General features: G+C 42.8%; 1 protein-coding gene across 6 annotated transcripts in view; it reads right to left on the reverse strand.

Annotated features, from left to right (window-relative positions):
* Window positions 1–17,700, reverse strand: part of PRRC2A (proline rich coiled-coil 2A) — a 1,008,219-nt gene extending 990,519 nt beyond the window's left edge. For 4 of the 6 annotated variants that reach the window (XM_069237153.1, XM_069237152.1, XM_069237151.1 and 1 more), the window contains exon 1: window positions 17,441–17,700. The gene's annotated coding sequence lies outside the window, so the exon portion shown is untranslated. The remainder of the gene's footprint in view (window positions 1–17,440) is intronic. The other 2 variants (XM_069237150.1, XM_069237154.1) reach the window with 1 other exon arrangement.
* Between the last annotated feature and the right edge of the window lie 4,760 nt (window positions 17,701–22,460).

Raw genomic sequence — 22,460 nt, forward strand, 5'->3', positions numbered from 1 at the left:
GATAACTGAATGAAGGTAAGAAAGTAAAAATATTTAGATTACGAATAGTTTGAAATCTTGAAGTTAAGAAGTAGAGGTAGCTGAATCCACCAGAAAAACATGAAAGTCCATTTAATGAGTACTAAGATTTAATCCGCCAGATGGAGAACTGTGATCCTCAGATGAGAGTAACAAGATTCTAAAATCGTATGAGGCACTTAAATATCTTCAAATTATCAGGAATATTATCACCCGTTTTAGTAATTTCATAGAGCACCAGAATGCTAAAGATCAAAAGAGAAGTGAATTGAAAGGCAGATCGTGGCCACTGTAATTAAAAGAAAATTCAACAGACTAGGCAAATCGTAACAGGAAGATCATCATCTTTCAGATCCAGCCAGACCAATCTGCAGTTGTTTCTTGTCTAAAACAGCAAAAGACAAACACATTTAACACCCCGAGGGTGACTAATGGGGACAGTTTTATTCAGACTAGAAAAATACTGCTTAAGAATCCTTCAAGAAGCAAATGGAATGTTGCACAGCACCTTTTTTCAAGAAGTGCTAGGATTTCCTCGTCTGCTAGGAGCCATTCTGTTTGAGAAAGATTCAAAGAGTTTGAATTGGAGTTTTGAAAAAAAAAAAAAAAAAAAGATATGCATACCTTAAAACTGTATTTAGAATTCAAGGATATGTATATGCGCAGAGAATTTAATTGGAGCTGCGGATAATTTAAAATGTGTTTCCTGGACAAAAATTATGTTAGCCTTCATAGACTTGAAACACACCAGCATTGCATTCCTCTTCTGCCGATTATTAAAGCCAATCGTTTGTGATCTTGAGCACATCATGGAAGTAAACACTCATTCGGCCTATCACACCCTACAACGTATCGGGGTTGGCCCATCCTAGATCTGGAGAGCCCTAAAGACATTTGAACAATTGAACACTTCTGCAATACATTACTATATATTTTTTTATAAGCGTCAGTCCCCAAGTGCCACACTCAACACCCAATCCTTGCCCCCTCCCCTCTACTCCAACCCCACCCCAGGTCCCTACCTCCTCGACCCTACCCTTAAAGCAGAGAGCCCAGAGAGCCCAACCCGCCCAGGACTCTCCCACAGGAGCCCCCTCTCCCTCTAGACCCACCTTCCTCCTGCACTTCAGCTGAATGCCTTGCCATAGCACTAGAGAACCCCTTCTGGGGATCAACCATTGACTCCTATAACAACCGAGATTACATGTTAACGTGTCACCACGAGGAGCATAGTCTAATACTGCTACATGCCTCGGCCCCACCTTGTTATTAAAGTCGTGCATTGGCAGCATTGTTAAATCTTCAAATCAACCCAGAGAAAAACGAAAAGGAAAAATAAAAAAAGTAAAGAAAAGAATAAGAACAAAAAAGCCCCTTCAGTCATCTCAACAAAAATGGGTGCCCTATTTCTGAGGCTTTAACAGCTTCTTCACTTGCTCAATTGTTTGCAGGACATGAAACTGGCCTTCCAGCAGCACTTTGAGTTTGAAATGCTGTACTACAGCTGCCTGGATGCCCTGCTGTTTCAAAGCTTCAAACATACTTCTGAACTCTCGACAATGCTGAGCTGCCAATGCTGACAGATCCGAAAAAGCATAGAACTGGCCTTTATCAGATAGGGGAAAACCTTTAGATTTGATTGCTGTAGTTAAGATAGCTTCTTTGACCCTAAAGTCTCCGAAGTTCACCAAAACAGGCCAAGGATATTTCATATTTGTTAGCTGAGGTGAAGGAGCATGAGGGCCCGCATATTGGTCAGATCTTTTAGGAAAGAACTCCCAGGAAAAACATACTGAGAGCAAATCAGTCCTGAATTTAATTGGATCTTTCCCATTTACAGAGCCCTTTGGAATCCCCACAAACTGTAAATTGGAGCGTCTAGCGCAATTTTCCAGGTCGTCCATCTTTATTTGGGACTCAAGCATCTCGCGCTTCAATTGCACTATGTGGGGGCGGAATGCTCCAGTCATGCACTCAACATGAAGGCATCTCTTTTGGGTGAGATCACTGTGGCAGTGTACGGCGTTACCATGTCCACGTGGGACCCGAGGAGGCACCGATGCGGTAGAGTAGCACGCTGTGAAGCCGAGGGGGTTTCTTTGACGATCTTCAGTAAAGCAATGAGGTACACAGCTGTGGAGGGGGATTACGGTGTCTCTTGGTGTCCCGTTGAGACTTGCGGTAAGCCGGTGGCAGAGGAAAGATAATAGGACTCCTGGAAGCATTCGTAAGTCACATCCACCCTTTGGGATTCTACTAAGGAAAGCCCTTAGGGCCACATTAAGACAGTGAGCTGGTCTTGGGGAGGGGGTGCAGTTGGTAAAAAGGAGCTGCAAGAGGTCTATATTACAGGGCACGGCAGAAAAGGTAAAAAAAAAAAAAAAAAGTTAAAAAACACCACACACACACCAACAACAATTGAGACTTTCATTGCCAAACTGTGTAAGCATCGTTCACGTGGGGTAACGTAGGTCTCCCGCTGGTGTTTGGACAGGCTGGCTGGGCAGCAAAAATGGTTTTCTTGGAAGGGAGTGCGGTTTGTGCCCTCCCTATGGTCTGTCCTAAGCCTAGGCTACACAGCCCCACCTCTGCTGAAATCCAACCCAACAGCATTAGACCACAAGCCTGGGATTAATTGTTAAACTTTCCCTCTGCCAGAACCAGCACAGCCATGAATGAAGCCAGACTTAGAAAAACATTGTTACATGGGCGTATTCCATGGAAATCCAAACCAGCCCAAGTATGTAACATGTCAAAAAGGCGCCAGATTCCCTCGGACAGCAACAAGAGGAAAACCAATTTTCAGAGTTCGAAGGGTTTAGCTGAGGACCCCATCCAAGGGACTTCTCCCCCAGGAGACCAGGGTAGAGGATCAACCTTTTTAACAGATGATTCTACGGCTTTTTCTCCCTTGCCGCTATAAGAATTTGATTCACAGGACCCCAGTTCCCAAACTGTTATACTGCACAGGCCATTCAGATCTGTGATGAGCATGCATAATGAGTTGGTCCCCCAGCTGCCGGTATCCCAAACAAGTAACAGCGAAGCAACTCTGAGTAAGGTGGTATTGGATGCACAGATGGAAGCGGTTCCTGCTGCAAAGTTTGCAGAACTGAGAACTTTGAGAGTAGCGCATGAGAAGGCCCATTTAGAGGTACAAACACAGCTGGGCCAGATTAATAAAAATCTAGCACAAATCAACTACAGATTGACCCAAGAACAGCAGCACATATTAGACTTGGAAGACACTCAGAGAGGCATATTGGCCTTATTAAGCTAGATGTCAGCCACACTTATTGATTCAAAAAAGCACAAACAGCACCAGAAATATATCAACAATTTTCCTGAAAATGCAGAAGGCAAATGTTGTGGAAAATACACTGAAAGGCTTCTATCCAGAACATGACTATCTGGAGAGGTGACACCTTGGTCAAAAACAGCCATACTATAAAGTGCCTACTTCGCAGCGGTAAAACAAGGTTGTTTGTTTCTATTCAGTTTAAGTTATTTGTGTTCCACATAGCAATCTTGTGTGGTCTAATGGCCTCCCACTAAGTCCCAACCCTGTAAGGCCCCAATGACAAATCATTTGGAGAACTATTTTGACCTAAATAGTTTGTTTGTAAATCAAAATAGAAGTGAAATCATGTATACTGGAGATAACATTAAATAATTCAGATGGAAGGATTGAGGGCAAGTGCTACGAAAAGATCCAGAATATAACTACCTTGCTGTCATAATGAACTGTAAGCTAAAACCAAAAACCTTGAATGCTTCCTAAGGAAGCAATGGCAGAATCTTTTATGAGGTGGTTGTTCAGGTTTAACCACAAACTGGGAGAGTGAATGCTTGACCCCTATTGGTGGTATATACTGCCTATCGCTACTTGTTCATCCTATGCTTCTGTCTGGGAACTATCTCATCAGTCTTGGCAGGACAAAAACGAGCTAATTAGGACTCAAAAGGCTATGGGGTTGCGGAAACCTTTACCAGTTCAAGCAATGAGGTTAGACTTGGGATTGTGCTTTGCCACGGTCAGTGTAATTAAAGGAGACTATACTCCTCTTCAAAAAATAAATAGGATGAAGAGCAATATTCTGATGGCTCTAATGGTATAAGACTTCTAATGTAATCCTGATCTACAACATCCAATACACTGGGGCGAGAAAAAAATAGGTTACCTGGTGAGTTATTGCTCAATACCATCCTCTTATTTTAAAGGGGCGATCAAGAAATTGATTCTAGACTGGGTTGGAATGGTCAATATTGTTTAGATGAAATCCAAGAAGTCTTCTGCAACACTTTCAGCAAAGGATAGACTACCCGGATTAAATATCGTACCTTGGAAGCAGAGTTGAAAAGACTTTATGGTGTTTTGTTTTAAATCAGTTTCTTCTAAAGAATACTGTAGAGACTGGGCAAGGGGTTTTGGCTCCATAAAGACTGTGTTGGCTCTGCTATGCTTATTGCAAGGCCCAGGACAACATAATCTTGACATGCCAAGCTATCATAGACAAAAGGACGGTGATATGAGACATAAAATAACTGCACATTTATAGTAAAGTAGACGTTCTAGACCTTTTAAAGCTAGCACAACATAAAGAAGCGACTTTAATGTATCAAAATTGTGTTTTTGTTCTGTAGTTTTCAAACTTTCAAAATATTTACTAACATCTATTCAAAGATTTTAGTTTAACCAAATGGACGATCATTAAAAGTACTAGTGTAACAAATGAGACCAAAATGTTTTCTACAATAACTGGATACTTAATATAACAGTCTCCCCAGAGACACCCTCCTATCTAAATAAATGCACAACCTAGATTCTACAATTGCAAATACATAGTGAGATGTCAAGGAATAGCACAAAGGTCATCAAGTGCTCCTATTGTTTTTTTGTTTTTTTTTTTGGGGGGGGGGGGGGTCGACACGCAGCCTGTCATTCCAACATCTTAGTAGTTGAATTCTCACGTCTTCCTCATCCCTAGACATCAAGATTGCACACCTTTGAGGAAGGCTGGGTGGGGGAGGAGGACAAATCTCTTCAAGTGCATTACATTTCTAAAAAAGCCACACCAACCATACAAATAGGAAGCAAAATAAAAGTTGCACTCCTTCCGAATTAAATGTTTCAAATGACTAGGTGCATGGGCAGCTAATAATCACTATAGGGGCAGCAAGTATGTCAGAAAACAGACTTGACATCTGGTGACAGCAATGGGTATGGTTTTCATTATAGGGCCACCACAGCAGAGCACTTATGTGAATTACTATCAATAGGAGAGAAGCACTTTAAGATCAATTCTGTTCAAATATAAAGGACCACCTGAAAATAAATGAAAACATGAGCAAAAGAAGTTCCATGTTCAGTACATTAGCATATCCCAGACAACCAATTCATTGCATATTTCGTTTTTATTCTTCACTATTCTTGGACAACATCAGAGGAATGTGTCAGCCCAGCCAACTTGTTTCATCCTATGATCAGGACATCATTATGGCTGTAAACAACATGTATAAAAGAACAAGTTACTTACCTTTGGTAACGCTTTTTCTGGTGGACACATTAACTACCTGTGGATTCCTCACCTTATGAATTCTCCCAATACGGCAGCATTCAACAGAAAATCTTCTTCCCAGCTCTCCACGTCGACAAGGATGTAACAATTGCATGGCTCTCCGCGACTCCGTCTGACGTCACTGTGCCTGAGCTGGGAAGAAGATTTTCCGTCGAATGCTGGCGCATTGGGAGAATGAATAAGGTGAGGAATCTACAGGTAGTTGTATCCATCAGAAATATATTTACAAATAGAAGCATCTACCAAAAACCCTTGTATATAATATTCCAACACTACAAATTAGCGAGTGACAAAAAAAAAAAAAGGGAAAGACAACCAGGCTTAATGTTCATCATAAAATTCGCATTTTACAATCATATGAATAACTCAATAGGAAAGCATTCATAATAAAACAGTATTAATTTTAACTCAAAAGGAGACCCCACTAGGAAGTCCCAATTACAATAGTTATATTTCATACATAATTAATATATGCAAGCACGTTCTCATTCTATCCCTATTCAATACGCTCAAATGAAGACAATGCTACTTGTGTTCATTTCACTAAGCTTCAAAGTGTTGCCCCAGTTTCAAGGTTTTCTCTCATTCCACACCCGATTATATAAATATTCTGCTACAACAGGCAATTTAAAAGCATTCAAATTTCATCACCTTGTAAGCCTCTGGTATTACCTTTAATCCTCAAAATTACTGTATGGATCTATAATATCCTGTATTAACCATCTGAAACAATGCAAAATATTTACGGTCTCCCCCTCCCCCAAAGAGTATCTCTTAACACTGAACCATCTACCACAAAATAGAATAGTTCCTATACATATCACAAAGCAGATAAGTCATAAAGAAAAACCATGCTACGTTGCATATCATATCAGTGTCTGAGTACTATCAGCAGAGTATCACACTTCCAAAAACCAACAGAAATGATTTCCATACAACATGTTCATCACACAGAATACACAATGTTGCTCGTCATATAAATACCAATAACTGAAAAAACAATCCCTTGCATTTCACAAATAATCATCCCAACCCTCCAATGGTACACCAAATGCACCCATAAAACACGATGATCCTGTTGTTCCCACTATCACCGTGGATCTGGAATATTAGCATACATCCAGAAATACTAGCAGTTAGAAAACAGGTCTCTAGTTGGCAGAGATATACACCCTTGTCCAAGTAGGGACCACAATCCTAGTCAAGGTAAGTCACAATACAATGAAAATTATCCTCTGCCCATTATCTGGTAGCTTGGCACTGAGCAGTCAGGATTAACTTAGAAGGAAATGTATAAAGTATTGTGCAATAACTCATACAGTAACACAGTGAAAACATGACAAAAATAAACCACAAAGGCTTAAACAAATTTATAATATTTATCTGGATAAAATAAGATAAAAACGTCAAATTCAGTAAGCACAAGTCGAGATATAACTTTTTAAAGGTTTAAATGAGTCGCAACCCTTAAGAATCAGAGGTTATATCCTTGTAACATAGAACCTGGGATGCCTTAAAATACAACGACGCACAGGGGGCACAAAGGAGGAGATGCGTTGCAAAATAAGGGGCTACGTCAGATTTTCTGGAGCGGCACAGATGATGTGTTGTTTCTAGTAATATTAAATCCAACTTTACCAATAAGCAGGATTTTCTATTACCATTCTGCCCATTCTAAACATGACAGGGCTACTCCTTCCAGATTAGAGTCTACCACTTAAAAGTATAGGAGTGCAGTTCTAATGCTAGTCTATGAGAGGAGCAAGCCTCACAGTAGTGGAAAATGAATGTGAGTTTTTCACTACCAGGACATGTAAAACACACAGGGAGTGAGCACTGACTTTTCAATTTTTAGGTGATTTGGGCCTGTGAGGTGGCTTGAGACCATTACTGTCTTTCTTCTGTGGTTATCAATTAGAGAAATGTCAGTTTTCACAGTTCCTCAGACCTCAATATCTGATGTGCAGATGATTCTGATCATAAGGTTAGGCAGTCTTTTAACAGACTGTCCCCCAACTGTCTGTCAGAATGCTGTGGTGACACAGCATGACCATGGAAAAATTATAACTTGTGCCGGAAAGAAACTTTGGACAATGAATTATAGTTTCTTAACATAAGTAACTATAACTGCTAAATTTCTATGGTTTCTTTGGGTAAAATGTCAACCTAACTATAACGTCCCTGTAGCCATTTTTTTTCCAATGTACATATATATTAAAATAAAACAAAGGTTGCATGCTTAGATACAAGCGCACTAGATAAAAAGAACAAACAGAACTAAGTGTGCGGGGTAGGGGTCAAGGAGCAGTATTCCCAGTTAGCAGAGTATGTTTTCACAGGGGAAGCCTCAGACAGGAGAAAGGAATAAGGAGAAAATCAAGTCTTGCAATATTTATGACTCACATAGAATACAAGAGAAATGTGTGCCCAGACCTGCACCCTCGTATGGCTAATGAGAGTCGAAAAATGGGAATCCCATCACTTTCACAAGATATATAACTGTTTGAAGATCGCTGCTTGGTCAGGCTGGGCAAGACATGGATGACAAGGTGGGCCCATTCTCTGAATCTTTCTCTCCACACGAGCCCGAGATCCTATCAAGCCTTCTTTCCAGACCAACAATTATGTTACACTTTATACCCTTCATCTCCTAATCTACCCTACTTTGCCTATTAATCTCGTCTAATTTGTTAATTTTAAGTGCACTATAAATCTATCCAATTTGAGACTGTCTGAATGTTTAGAACTCTTAATTGGAATAAAGATGTTTGAAAATGCATCCTCCTTCCAGATTCGAGGTGCAACACATGCCGTGACAGGAATGGGGACAGTAGCCTATTGTTTTAGCATTAAAGCACAAATCACGATGCTCTGTAGTGACTACAAGAGTGCCTCCTCTCAAAATACACAAAATGATACACAAAGGATTGCAGCGAGTTTTATCTTGCTGCCACCATTATAGACCCTGCTCATCGAGTACTGCGTGCACTTAACAGGTTGACTTTGTGTTGTGGTCTGTCTGCATTCATGACGTGCTGAAATCGGAGACACCTGTGCCAGCGTGCTGCTGCAGCCATCACATGTCCAGGAGGAGGGCAACAGAGATCCTTAACACAATCACATAAACGGAGGACGAGCCAGGTGTCCAGGACCGGCAGTATCGGTTGGACACTAAGAAACCAGGCCCAACAGTATTAATATTTGAAAGCAGTGAGAATTACCAGCCTGCAATTAATTATTAAAGTTGTTGGTACATCGAATTTCGTGCTTTAGTTTAAAGTGTCTTCTGGTAAGAAACACCAACCCTTAGACATCTACAGAAGTGAACGCCTTGAAGGAAAGACTAACTCTGGAGGGGTAAACATACTCTTCCATCAAAAGTTAACACGCCTACCGAAGGAAAGGAGTAATTGCAGCAAATATATTGCACAAAAGCAACGGGAACATTCCTGACAAAACAGCCAACTATCCCAGCGCGGACGCTTGGTTGGGTTTGCTGCCACAACTTCACTCCCAGGAGAGACACTGCGCAGGTATTCATACATTTCAAAAGGTAAAAATCCACTCTAGCATACACAACTTACAAAGACCACAGCTTTGTATGCGAGGCACAGGGGTGCCATGCAACCAAGCCTGCAAAAGCGAAAACTCCATGCACAAGCGACAGCCATTACTGTACGTCGAAATACGTGTAAGCAGCCATTTTTGGAAGGCCAAGTTGTCTACAACTAAGACTTAAGATGAAACTCATTGCCTCCATTTCTCCTAAGACATTCTCATTCACTGCATCTGAATAGCTACCCAAAAGGAGCCAATCTGATCGTATATTGCAACAGTCCAAAGGTTAGAAAAGAGTTCCTGCGGTACAGACCACCACACGCATCCACCAAACAACCAGCAATTCCCTACTTGAGCATACCCTAAGCTCATATCCTTTCAATGAACATGCACTAGAGTAATCAATGGAAGTATGGGCCTGAATGAGCTAAATTAGGTTCTTACTAGCTCAACAACTCCGGACACGAAACACTACTGGACAACTTCAACTACAACCCCCCAAATCTTTAGTAACACACCGACATCCAGATTAAAAAAGCATTTGCAATGCAATGGGTCGCGAGTTTGCATGAGTTAGAGCTATTAGCATTGTAAATTCCTAACTGGACTTTCCTTGAAACATAAATTGAAAATGAAAAGCAAAGCAGTTGACAAAAGAGAGCCGATTCAAAGCACCACAGCCGCCATGAGTATGAGAGTGAAGGAGAGAGACAAAAGGAAAAAGAAGTTAGCTCGCAGTCAAACGTATCGGCAAACGTGCAATTATCCATGTAACAGGGTCCGTGTCCAAGGCGATAACAAAACCGCCCAAATGAGGGCCAAACGTAAAGCATTTACCAATGATAACAAAGGATTTTTTAAAGGCAAGCCCATTAACGAGTGATAGTGATGGGCGTGAAGTGGGTGTGGTTAAAAGCCCACAATACCTACAACACACCAGAGCACCTAAACCATCAAGGTAGAACCCAGCAAACCAAAGAGCACACAAAACTTCAGCAGAGGCATGTCCCTAATGAAGCTTTTTTTTAAAATATACAGAGCTTTGCGAGTAGTACATTAGGTCAATCATGAATGTAGTCAATGAGCGGCAAGTTCTATTAAGAGCACTATTAAGTGCAGTTAACATTTTTAAAGTCCTCTTTCACAATCTACTCCAAAGCACTCAAACATCAACTATTTCTTTGATGGCAAAATAAACTCATTCAATGGCAAACCTACCTGTCCCCATCCTGATCTATGACCTAGTTACCACTAAAACTCAAAAAAGGGAGAAACCTCCTTTGACAGAACCCTCTTCTAGCCAAACTCTTTACTTTGACTGTGCTGCAACCAGTCACCACCAAGTCATGCCCATTACTATGCAGGATAAGCATCACTAAAGTTGTCCTCAGCTAGTTTACCTCGCTCCTCTCCATGAGAAAACATTTGTTTAGATTGACACCGCTAAATCCATCAACTACATATCAATATTTATGCCTTATTATCTACATGAAACCTATGGATGTCCTACATGGAGAGCAATACACCAAGACACTGCCTGACCTCAAGGTGTCAGCTATTTACATAGCCCTATTGACAGCACCTGATCTCCCGCCCCTTGAATCCACCATTACGCACATATAAAGGTGATCTTCCAGACTACCATAAATGTCATTTATAGCCAGGGCACGTTTCACTCACCCTCTCAAATCTCAACCGTGCAGCCTCCCTGCATGCATCATGATCAAACCTTTCTCCAGCAGCTGTTATTCCACGGACACCAATAAAGCAAACTACCCAGAAGCCAAAAATATGTCCTTTTCCGTCTGCTCCTACAGCATATATTTCAGAAGACAATGGAAAAAAAGACAAGATATTCTCCGCCTACACATAAAAATCTGACAAACAATCTGGCACTTCAAAGACTTCCATCGATAACTACTAAACACCCACCCATCTGTATACTTCCACCCTCCATAATATATATATATTTTTTTAATCTGTACTTCTAATATCTACCTTCGTCTTTGATAAATTAGACCTCCACACGCTTGTCCATCAGACCTTACTCTTCCAATATACTCTAGTGCCACTGAGTTTTGGAACACATCTTCAGGGATAAACCCCAATACAATTAAATAACAAACATTTCTAATGCAGACCTTTGACCTGCAAGGTCACACTACATTTATATGGAGCAGTGAAATGAAAATGAGTTTTGAAACCTACATCCACATAATGTTCTAGGCAGTGTAGAGTTTGAATTGAAATGTTTTAAAAACAAAGCTTAATCCCAAGCAGACACTATGTTTATTAGTTAAGTGACCTATAAAAGCTAATTCCACATATAGTAAAAGGACAAAAACAATAAAGAGCAAGGCCAATTTTGTATTCAACATGGGATACAAAGATCAAAAATACATGAATAGCAAGGCACTCACTCAAAATGAGCTAATCACATCTTGTCCTTGAATTTCCTAAATTGGACATATAACCAAGATTTCTCCCATCTTGCCTCAAAACGGACTACTTTGCAGAAGATATTCTATCCATCACTGATCACCTTCGGCAAACCTTTAAGGACTTCTATTCACAATTGTTAATAAAGATATACATGGCAGACTTGACTATTTCACTATATAGGTTTCTTATCTGTGTAGAAGTACTTATTTTTAAACTTTTACATATAGTGTGCATTTCATTTTGGTGGGGCACCGCTCTTAAATCGTGCAACATTAATATCTGCTTTAATGGAGAAAAAAATGGGTCTAGTCAAACTATCACTTACGGTTTTCTGCCTTTTCGGCAAGATACTTACTGAGTGAAAAACAAAAACTACTAGTGTGGACTATTTGCAATAGCTGTTCTAGGGAGGCAGAAACCCAAGCATGCATTGATCAGAGTTTACTAAACTGAACAAAGGGGAGAAAGTTAAGATAAGGAGAATTGGCTATTCACACTTTTAGCGCTAAAACTCTTATGAGGTCTCACATCTTTGACTACCTGACAGCCATCCGAAGACCAACCTCAAATCTATTGCAGAACATCTGTCATTTCAAACTGAGGATCTTCCATTTTCTTCTCTCATCTCCCGAAAATAAAAACCACAGTTTGACACTGTTAAAAGGCAGCTTAAAATTTGGAAACATGCACGATCCATGAAAAATGATTCTGCATAAATGAATAAATCATCATCTGTACACCCGAAGGACTACATCTGGCGAGGCACACAATCTTGCTTAGACCAGCATAAAACTAACTTCCCAGTGTCAAACGTTTCTAAATTAGAATGACAGATCAACAGACAAATTATGACAATGGGGTCAACTAAACAAGGAAACTGTAGTATGGAGAAAGAAGGATACGCAGATGTATTTATTTTTTTAAAGGGTCAAACTAAAAGAAGTGGTGTAACAAGTCTCAGGTGGGCAAGCAACAGTGAAAAACAGGTCACCAAGACCGTTGGAAAAGCTGTGGTACAAAGTGGTTAACCAGAAAGCCAATGGCATCAGGGTGTCTAGTTTCTACTTCATGTGTTGAAGTTCACATGAGGGCAGCATATGTTGACCTCGCCAGGAACCATATTAAAGCAACTGAAGAAAAATTGAAAGGTTATCTTTAAACATCGTGTGCATCAACTTGATCCCACCTCTACTCCTCTTAATGCAGAGTTATTTTGTATTACACTAAATATTATAAAACAAGTGTTATACAAAACCCACCATCAAATCAGGCAATTCTGCTTGCTGTGCAACTAGAATAAATCATAGGTCCATAAAGTTAAACACACAGAAAATGTGTCAAAGCAAGAATACCAACTCTTGAGTGTGCCATAAATTTAGACCCATCAACAGATCAAGGACACTATGAGGAATCACGATTTTTTTTTAAATGCACTTAAGAACAAGAGCTTGGAAATTTTTAGAACGTAAAACAAAGTGTTGCTCTTTAAAGAAAGGAAACTTTTTAAGCTCAATAGTTAATAACTTTCTGTACTGGATACGAAAATAAAGCCTCCAGCCTTAAAAACAACCTTAGGCAGCACCAGGCATAACAAGGACTGCAGAAGAGCAAAATGTAGCAGGCAATAAAAAGTAAAAAATGTACATCAATAAGAGGAGAAAGGAGCCAGGAAGGCATACATAACATCACTACCAGGGGCTCGGTGATAGTGGCACAAGCAAAACTGTCACGGCTTCCTCACAGGAGTAAAGAAAAGCGATGGTAACATTTTCTGACCTATAGTGACCAATGAGAGCCGAAACACAAAGAACTGAGTTGACAATTGCATCCAACTGGGGTCTGGTTTTACCACTTCGATGAGCTATGCAAACACACTAGGGAGACCAAACAGTAGCGAAGTATCCTGGGAAACATGCTTCAGATTATGGACCAGCTTGTGAAAGAGCCCTAAGCGAGACTTCGGCGCAATAAAAAGCATAGCTCCAGGTAAAGCTATGCCGGGCCATGACGGAATACCAGGAGACATTTAACTAAGGTGACAGGTGGACAATTTACATAAACTTAATGCTACTACACTGGGGGTGCAGCTATACCAAAGTACCTGGTTTGGTGCAGAAACAATCCCTATACACTAGAAAGAGAATCATATAATCAACCCAACTACAGACCCATTTAGCCTGATCAATAGCCTACAAAGTCTTCTGCCCCCAGGTCCTTGAAAAATTACACCAATGGATGAAAGAAAGCAACATTCCTTCTACCTTGCAAGCGGACTTTCCGAGAAACATTAGCACAAGCGACTAGGTCTTCAGATTATGTACTTTACACTGGAAAACCCTACTCCTAAATAAGGGCCACTTATATCTTGCTTTTGTAGATCTGAAATCTCCATTTGATTAAGTACCATGCAAAAAACTCTGGTAAGCTCTGTCACGAACGAGGAGGGTTCCTAGTAGTATCCTCTCAATATTAATGTGTGTCGAAGAAAGAGTTTACCAATTCCCGACTCGGGACTTTATCTGCTCCCTTCTTGGATGTCAATAATTAGATCTTACCACACTATTCCAAAACAGCAAAGAAGCACCTGCCTGTGGGACAAAAATAAAGTCAGCTGCGCGCTTCCTGGTCTTGTGTCCAAGTGCATTAATTACTGTGGTGTTTATGATATCTTAAAGCACAACACAGTAAATGTCAACATCTCATGAAGCACTAACGGGAGGGATAAGAAACACGGCCGTTGCCACAAGGGCACACTGAAAAAAATAAACGTTAGTTCAAGTAACAAAAACGTACACTAAGTGCTCAACCTCAGTGACAGGTAGCTAGGACACCTGTTGTCACTAGTACCCACGACTGTGTCCATTTAGAGTCCAAGAAGTAGCTGAAATGTGTTATATTTCTACAGCTGAGCAATGGGCTAGTAACAGTTCTGAAGCGGAGGGTGTAAAGGCGGATAGTTCTCATTTCACAGAAAGCTTACAGCCAAGTTTATGCAGTACAAACTATTTTTACAGCGGCCATGGTAGCGATCTGTAAATTAAATAGCACATTAAGACCTATGCCACGTAAGGATGAATGACGAAAACAGCGTGCAGCCGAGACCACAAACATACAGGACCGCTGCTTACTAATGAGCATATTTGCAATTTATAATAGGCTATATTGTACTTTATCCAAGGCCCTCGTCTCAAAGCACCCAACATGTTAGTGAAACATCTAATGTCAATTGTATGATTCCGCAAGTTAAAGACCATACTGATTAAATTATACTTCCAACAGAGGAATCTGTATCAATTACAATCAATAAGCTACGAATCCACACAAGATCAAACTGCATATGAAAAATACAAAGAAAATAGCAAATAAGCAGGCCAGAAAGGCCTGCTTATTTGAAGAAGTCTACAAGCGAACACCCAAGAAGATAGATACACATCGCTTTTATTCACCTTCTGCTACGAAAAGAAAACATACACATAGATTAAGAGTCACGGTACATCGAATATGGAAATACAAATTAGGTGAACCAGAAGTCACATACATGAAGTATTCTGCCTTCATGTGAAACGGAAAGGGATGGGAAAGCATTCCAACTAAAACCCACGGCAAGGGGGCGTCTGTTTACAAATTGCAATAATTTAGATGGCCGCCATATCGCGCATATTTAAGGATTCACGTTTTCCGGCAGAAAGTGGGGGCTGTGATCTCAAAACCATACACACAGTTTGTCTATGACCATCCGGCCGTTTACCTACTGAATAATTTATTAACAAGGGCAGGAAAAAAATGATGACGACAAATAAAACAAGCTCACTACTACTTAAAGGGAGGATGCAAATCAAAGCTTTGTAAACTTAGGTGGAGTAAAGTCGGAAGGCTGTCCCATTACTAATTTGAATATCAGGATAAACTATACATGTTCTGCTTTAGAGACGGAGGCATTAACAAACCGGTGGTGCCGGGTGGAAATGAAATGATGAGCAGCAAGTAAACTGATCGCTAAGCATACTGCTGAGCATTACTGTGAACTTTAAACAGAAATGTATAATCACGCCATCTTCCTTTAACGAGCCACGCAGAAAGAAACTTAGCATACAGTGAAAAAATAAATACCGAATAGAGAATATTATCCAACTCCCATTAGCAGTAAAATAGGGAATGGTACATGTTGTGATGGCGGCACACGACCCTAACGCTTCAACTGGTGAGGCAACCAACTCATATCAAACACCGTTACATGTTTTCAAATTCAACATAAAGCAGAAGGTGTAGGAGACCTATTTGGTTCACAGTGCGGCTTTACGGAAAAATACGTCTCCTGAGACAGCTAGCTCAAAGAAAACAGTGCCAAGAGAAACGCAGCGCCTTCAATGAGGCGAACTGTGCATGTAAACAATTCACCTCGCTGTGCATGTCAGAAGGAAGCCGGCGTTTACCTTCTGATGCTGCTCAGCCTTCCGTGGGGGTGTTTTTTTTTGTTTGTTTTAAAGGAGAGATGTACGGCATTACATAGCCTAATAGTGACAACCCATGGGGAATCCTGACATCCCAATATTAACTACCCACGTTTGTAAACACACGTCGTTTCTTACAGCGCACAGGAGAGAAACTATCAATCTGGGGATGATGCACTGTTGAAAAACAGACAGGAATTGGCCGATAGTGGGCTACAGTTAACATCATGGTGAATGGCAGGGCAGGAAATGCTATTTGAAAAAGACCAGTCTAATAAACAAAATACATGCACTTTTCATATTACAAGGAAATCATTTAAATATCTGATGTATTCAATCGAGGCGAATTAAGCATTTACAAGGCCTACAAGCAGATGCATGCCAAGTGCATTACTGAGTGGGTGGCTCTTACACTACAGCCAGACAACTTGCTTTATTTGAAACATCGACTCCATTTTTAAAAATTATATTTTTCTTCTTCCCCTGAAGAGATCGGGGTTCACGTGGACTGTAAAAATTCAATCGGGTGGCACCGATCGAAGTGGCCAGTAAGGCAACTGCTTGTGAGTATTTTAAGGGTAAGAAATGCAGTGTTTAGGTCACTCTAAAGTATAACAATTCGGGGAAATTTTATTTGGAAACATAGCATGAGAGATGGTCGACATATTTACCCTTTCACATACTACAGTTTTATCAAGAGGGTTATACTAACGCCAACATTCCAAATGCCACATAAATAAATTATTTAAATGGACATCACATTTGAATAAACAGGAAACGCGTACTTTAAAGAGAAGCTTGTGGTGCACACAGACATTTCTCAAAACTCAGGTGTGCTGAGAAGCAAATAAAGCAGGTTGCTCTTACAAAAATGTTTACTGTGTTCAAGCCCGGACACTCGTCTGGAGGAGTGTCTTGATGCGCATCTGTATAAAGCGCCGCCAGTCACTGACCCGATATGGGTGTCCGATTGGTCAAATACATAAACGTGTGATGCTTTTTAAATACGCACAGCAGTGCTAGCGATGTATCTAATTTACAAGAAGTTGGTTTACATGCTGGAAATGCTAAATATGCACTGTTGCTACATTATGAGCTTTCTGAAGGATAACTTTAAGGCCGGCTAATTGTAAGCATATTTTAATGTGCAAACGAGGCATAGAAGGATATATATAAACTCGGATTCAAATGGAAAGGGAATTCTGTAAATTAATCAGCGTAAAGTCGTTAAAGACCCAAAAGGTGCAATGGGAAGATGAACAGTCGGTGTTGTTATTCGAACGAAAATCAAAATGGCGACAGAAGCTCCCCCCCCAGCAACCCCTCCCCCTCTAGCCTGTAAAACGGCCTAAATTACGGCTTTCATTCATCGCGCCACAATTTTACACGTACCTGGGCCCGTCCAGCCGAGGGAGAGGCTTCCGGGGACACTGTCCCGGGCCGGGGAAGACTTTCAGGGACAGAGGATGAAGGCGGATTGTCAAAGCTGACGCTATTTTTTTTTTCCTCCCCCTTCTTGCCCCCCCCTAAGAACTCTTCCCTGTCTTTTGAGTAGTCTCTCTTCACTGTTGCTTACTCTCTCCGTCTTTCCCAACGGCAATACGGGAAACAGCGCCTCGCGACGGCACGCAATGCAAACAGCTGAGTGCGTTGGCACGCAAAATTAGCATAATACGGTCGCGATACTGTTGCGTGGCAAGGAATAGTAGGCGGGGCGTGGAGGAATATTAGCATAATTAAATAGGAACGGAGGGAACTGCGGTATGGACAACCCGCGTGCCATCTTGTATTGGTTCGTATTGCTGTTAACCTAAAGGGACTACGAGAAAGTTGCGTTTGGTGAAGCCGTATTATTGTTAAACGAGAACACCACCCTCGCCTTAATGAAATACGCTTCATTGACAATCTTCGAAGAGTCACGGTAACTAGAAGGTCACCATTTTTTTATGCTTAAGTCTTCTGTAATCTAAGGATTAAATTGGTGGCCGGGGTGGGGGTGTTATGAGGGAGTTGGTTTTTAGAACCAAAGGCCGGACAGTTAGAGCTATATGCAGAGTCTGGCTGGACTACTGTTACTTACTACTGTTTCAGTAAGGACCTGTTTCCACCAGCCACTTCTTGAGGGCTGACTTCCACACATACCCCACACAATCAATCAATGGTGGATTTGTAGAGTGCAGCTAATCATCCATATGGTCTCAAGGTGCTGTTTGTGGGCGTGTGTTATGATAAACGTCACGGAAACATTTGTACAAATACGCTTTATTCCGGACTTCGGCCCCAATAGTAATCCCCATAACAACCTTCCCTCGCTGCGCTCGTACCCACCAACCACCACCTTCGAATCTCCCCACCTCAAACCCCCCTCAACATTCTCTTGCTCGCGAAGTTACGTAGCGCGAGCCCAGCTGCTACAGTCCACCATAATATAAATCATCTCCCCCTTTACATTTATGCAACCCCTGTATATATTGAGAAATTTCCTAGCTATGGTGAAGGAAAGTTTCAATTCTATTAAGGACACGGAGGCGAGGATTATGCACAATCTTTCTTAACTTTTTATTAACAGCAGGTTCAAAGTTCAACAAAAGAAAACTACAATGCCCATGGGACCCATCCCCATGGTAACCAATGTCCAATCACACTACCATCCGACTGTCTGTATAAATATCCCATGGCGATGACGTTCTTCCATGCCTTCACTGCGAACTGAGGCCGAGTCGTCGTTAAGTAGTTGTAGGTTCCACTCCTAAGAACAAATGTGAACAAAATAGATAAGCATTTCTACCTCCAAGAGTAGCCAGTAAATTAATCAAGATCAGAGATCCTACTCCCACCAATAACATACAAAACAATGCTTGCATTATCATAGAATGCTTAGATAACATACTATACCACCAATCACAGTTTCAGGTCAAGAAATCTGAAAATACCACCTCTCAATCCGGTAGATTAATTCAAGGCGGGTGCCATGGCCACAATGGCGGGTGGGATAATCCTCGCCTCCGTGTCCTTAATAGAATTGAAACTTTCCTTCACGATAGCTAGGAAATTTCTCATTCTATGTCAGGACCGGAGGCGAGGATTATGCATGTTCAAAGCTTACTTACCACTAGTGAAGCAACTTCATGGATCGGTTTAAAATAAAACTTTTCAAAAGTCGACTCAGATGACCAGTCAGCCACATTCATAATGTCCTACAATCTTCCACCTAACTGGACTGCTTTAGATGCCATAGCACCCCGAGTGGAGTGAGCTCCAAAGACCTGGACATTAATGCCCGCCTCCGATAAAATCCATCTGACCCACTGGGCAATGGAAGGGGAGGAAACCGGTCTGAAAGTTTTCTTGATCGAAATGAGCAGCTGCCTATCCCCCGTTGGCCGGAGTTCCGCCGTCACATCTTCATATGTCTTTAGACACCTGACCACGCATAGTTTGGGTGCATGTTCAAAAACGGGGTAGGTTACCGACCTGGTATTATACTTTGTACGTTGTGAAATTGTGAAGGTCACTCCTTCCGGAGAAAAAACCCTAGCAGAAATATCCAGAGCCCGGACATCTTAAACTCGTTTACACAAAATGAGGCACGGCAAAATCGCCAGTTTTGCCGTTAACTGTTTACGTGCAAGGTATTGATTATCCGGCCAAGAGGTCAAGAAACGCAAAACCTGGTTAACACCCCACAGGGAGGCATATCTGGGTTCAGGAGGTCTGGCCATTCTAATGTCTTTCAGGAGTTTGCACACCCACAGGTGTTCCCCTACGGAGCAGTTGTTAATTGGGGGATGCGCCGCCGAAATTGCGGACCGAACAAGTTAACTGAGCAATAGGACAGGCCAGAAGCTGCTAGATCGGCTAAGAAATCGATGTGCCTTGCCACACACCAACAAGCCCAGCAGTTCTAGGCCGATCTGTACCTCTTGCAGGTACTAGGAGCCCATGCCTGTCTAATGAAACTCTCAGCCTTCTGTGAAAGTCTGTGGTCCGTCCAGCGATCCCGGAAATCCTCCAGGCCACAAGTGAGAGATAGCCCTGAAGGACCAGCAGATGAGACTGTCCCTCTGGATTTAACAGTATGTTCGGGCGGACCGGAAGGAGGATAGGAAGATCGCAGGAGAGCTCCCGAAGTGATGGGAACCATACCTGAGACCGCCAGAGTGGGGTGATTAGAATCTGAGCTGTTACTCTCGGGATCAGGAGGAAAGGGGGAAACGCATAATTCTGATCCTGACCCCAGTCCTGAAGAAGAGCATCCACTGCCATCGCCCCGGGATCCGGGCGCCAGCTGAAGTACCGGGGTAATTGAGCGTTCCACCTGGACGCAAAGAGGTCCACCGCACAAGGACCCCACCGATCCAGAAGAGCTAGGAACATTGCTCCGTCCAGGCGCCAATCTCTGGGATCCTCCAGATATCTGGAGTTCCAGTCCGCCAGAGCATTCTGGGATCCTGGAAGATATTCCGCTGTAACCGAGATTTGACGTTGAAGGCAAAAGTGGCAGAAGTCCTTTGCCAACTCCGCTAGAGCCTTTGAGCAGGTCCGCAGGTCCCCCCCAAGCGGTTGATATATTGTACCACCGAAACGTTGTCCATTCTCAGAAGGACGCAGGAAGATACCTTGTCCTGCGTCAGCGATCTGATCTCGAACGAACCCTCTAGGAGTTCCAGGCAGTTGATTTGAAGGTTGAGTTCCCGTTGGGTCCAGCGCCCCCCGAAAGAGACGTCCCCACAACGAGCTCCCCAGCCGAACCGACTGGCGTCCAACTCTATGACCAGATCGGGCGCGGCCCGAAGACCCCCCTGCCGTTCCACGCCTCCATGTGATCCAGCCACCACTGGATCTCCATCCGCGCCCCCTAGGAAAGAGCTACCAGCTCCGAGTAAGAAAGGCCCCGTCGCAGGTGGTGAGCCTTGAGGCGCTGAAGGGCCCTGTAATGGAGTTGTGCCGGGAAGATGGCCTGAATCGAGGATGAGAGGAGTCCCACCACTCTGGCCAACTGCCTCAGGGAAATCCTTTCCCGTCTCAAAACCTTGGACAGCTCCTTTTTGATTTTTGTAATCTTTGGGCCCGGGAGACTGAGGGAGGCTGTCTGGGAATCGATGAGGAACCCCAGAAAGGTCATGGACTGCGAGGGAAGCAGTTCCGACTTCTGTGAGTTGATCACGAACTCCAGGTCCTGCAGAAGCTGAATAGTTATGTTCACGTTGGATATCAGCCGAGAGCGCAACTGGTCCATCAGGAGGATGTCGTCGAGATAAATAATCAAACAAATCCCCCGAGACCGCAGGTACTCCACTACTGATTTGAGTAACTTCGTGCAGCACCACAGAGCTGACGACAGGCCGAACGGCAGGACGAAAATTCGAACGCCTGTTCTCTCCAAATGAATTGTAGAAACCGGCGATGAGGGTGAAAGATGGGGACCGTAAAATAGGCGTCCTTGAGGTCCAGACGAACCATCCAATCCCCGTGTAACAGGAGGTCCCTGAGCATGTGGATGCCCTCCATTTTGAAGTGGCGATAGACCACCCAGTCGTTGAAGGACTTGAGATTGATAACAGGTCAGAAGCACTTGTCTTTCTTTTCTACAAGGAAAAGATTGCTCACGAAACCCCTGGGGTGAATAGTCGCCAGGTAAATCGCTTCCTTCTGAAGAAGCTCCTGGACTTCTGCGTCTATTAGTGCCGAGTCTGAATCTGAGAGGACTAAGCGCCGTGGAGGGGAGTCCTGAACCGGAGTCCCCCAAAATTCTATGTGGAAATCCGACACCGTCTGCAGCACCCAAGCGTCTGACGTTAGGGTGGCCCACTTGTGTGCAAAGAACCGCAGCCTCCCTCCTAGAATGCGAGGGGAAGAAAGGGTAACACTCACCGTTAGCATCTCTGGGGGCATTAGCTCCACCGTGGGCGGTCCTTCTGGCCTTCCCTCTACCCCGGTTGGGGAAGAAGGCACCCTGCCGGCCGTCTCTCCATCCGTTGTTACGCGGTGGGTAGGGGCTGGGGCCTTGCTGGAACGCACGGCCGGAGGAGCGGCCCCTGCCTCGTCCGGCCTCGCCGAAAACCTTCCCCGGGAAGATTTTCTTGATGGAGCTTTGCGCCTTGTCAAGCGCAGAAAAGGTAGCAACAAACATGCTCAATTCCTTTATAAAAGGATCACCAAATAAGTTCCCCTGGGCCACTGCCCCAGCCTCTGAGTTGAAGAGTTCTCCTAACTTAGGGTCGATTTTTATAAGTAGGGATCTTCTCCTCTCTGCCGAGAGAGCGCAGTTAGCATTCCCTAACAAGCAGACCGCCCGCTGTGCCCACCCAGCCACAATATCTGTGGGCATGGGAGTGTTGGGCCGCTTAGCCTGCTCGGCAAGTTGGATGATCAGCGTGAGGGGTCCCAGGACATCCAATAATTTATCCTG

Source organism: Pleurodeles waltl, chromosome 6 (assembly GCF_031143425.1).
Source record: "Pleurodeles waltl isolate 20211129_DDA chromosome 6, aPleWal1.hap1.20221129, whole genome shotgun sequence".
NCBI lineage: Eukaryota > Metazoa > Chordata > Amphibia > Caudata > Salamandridae > Pleurodeles > Pleurodeles waltl.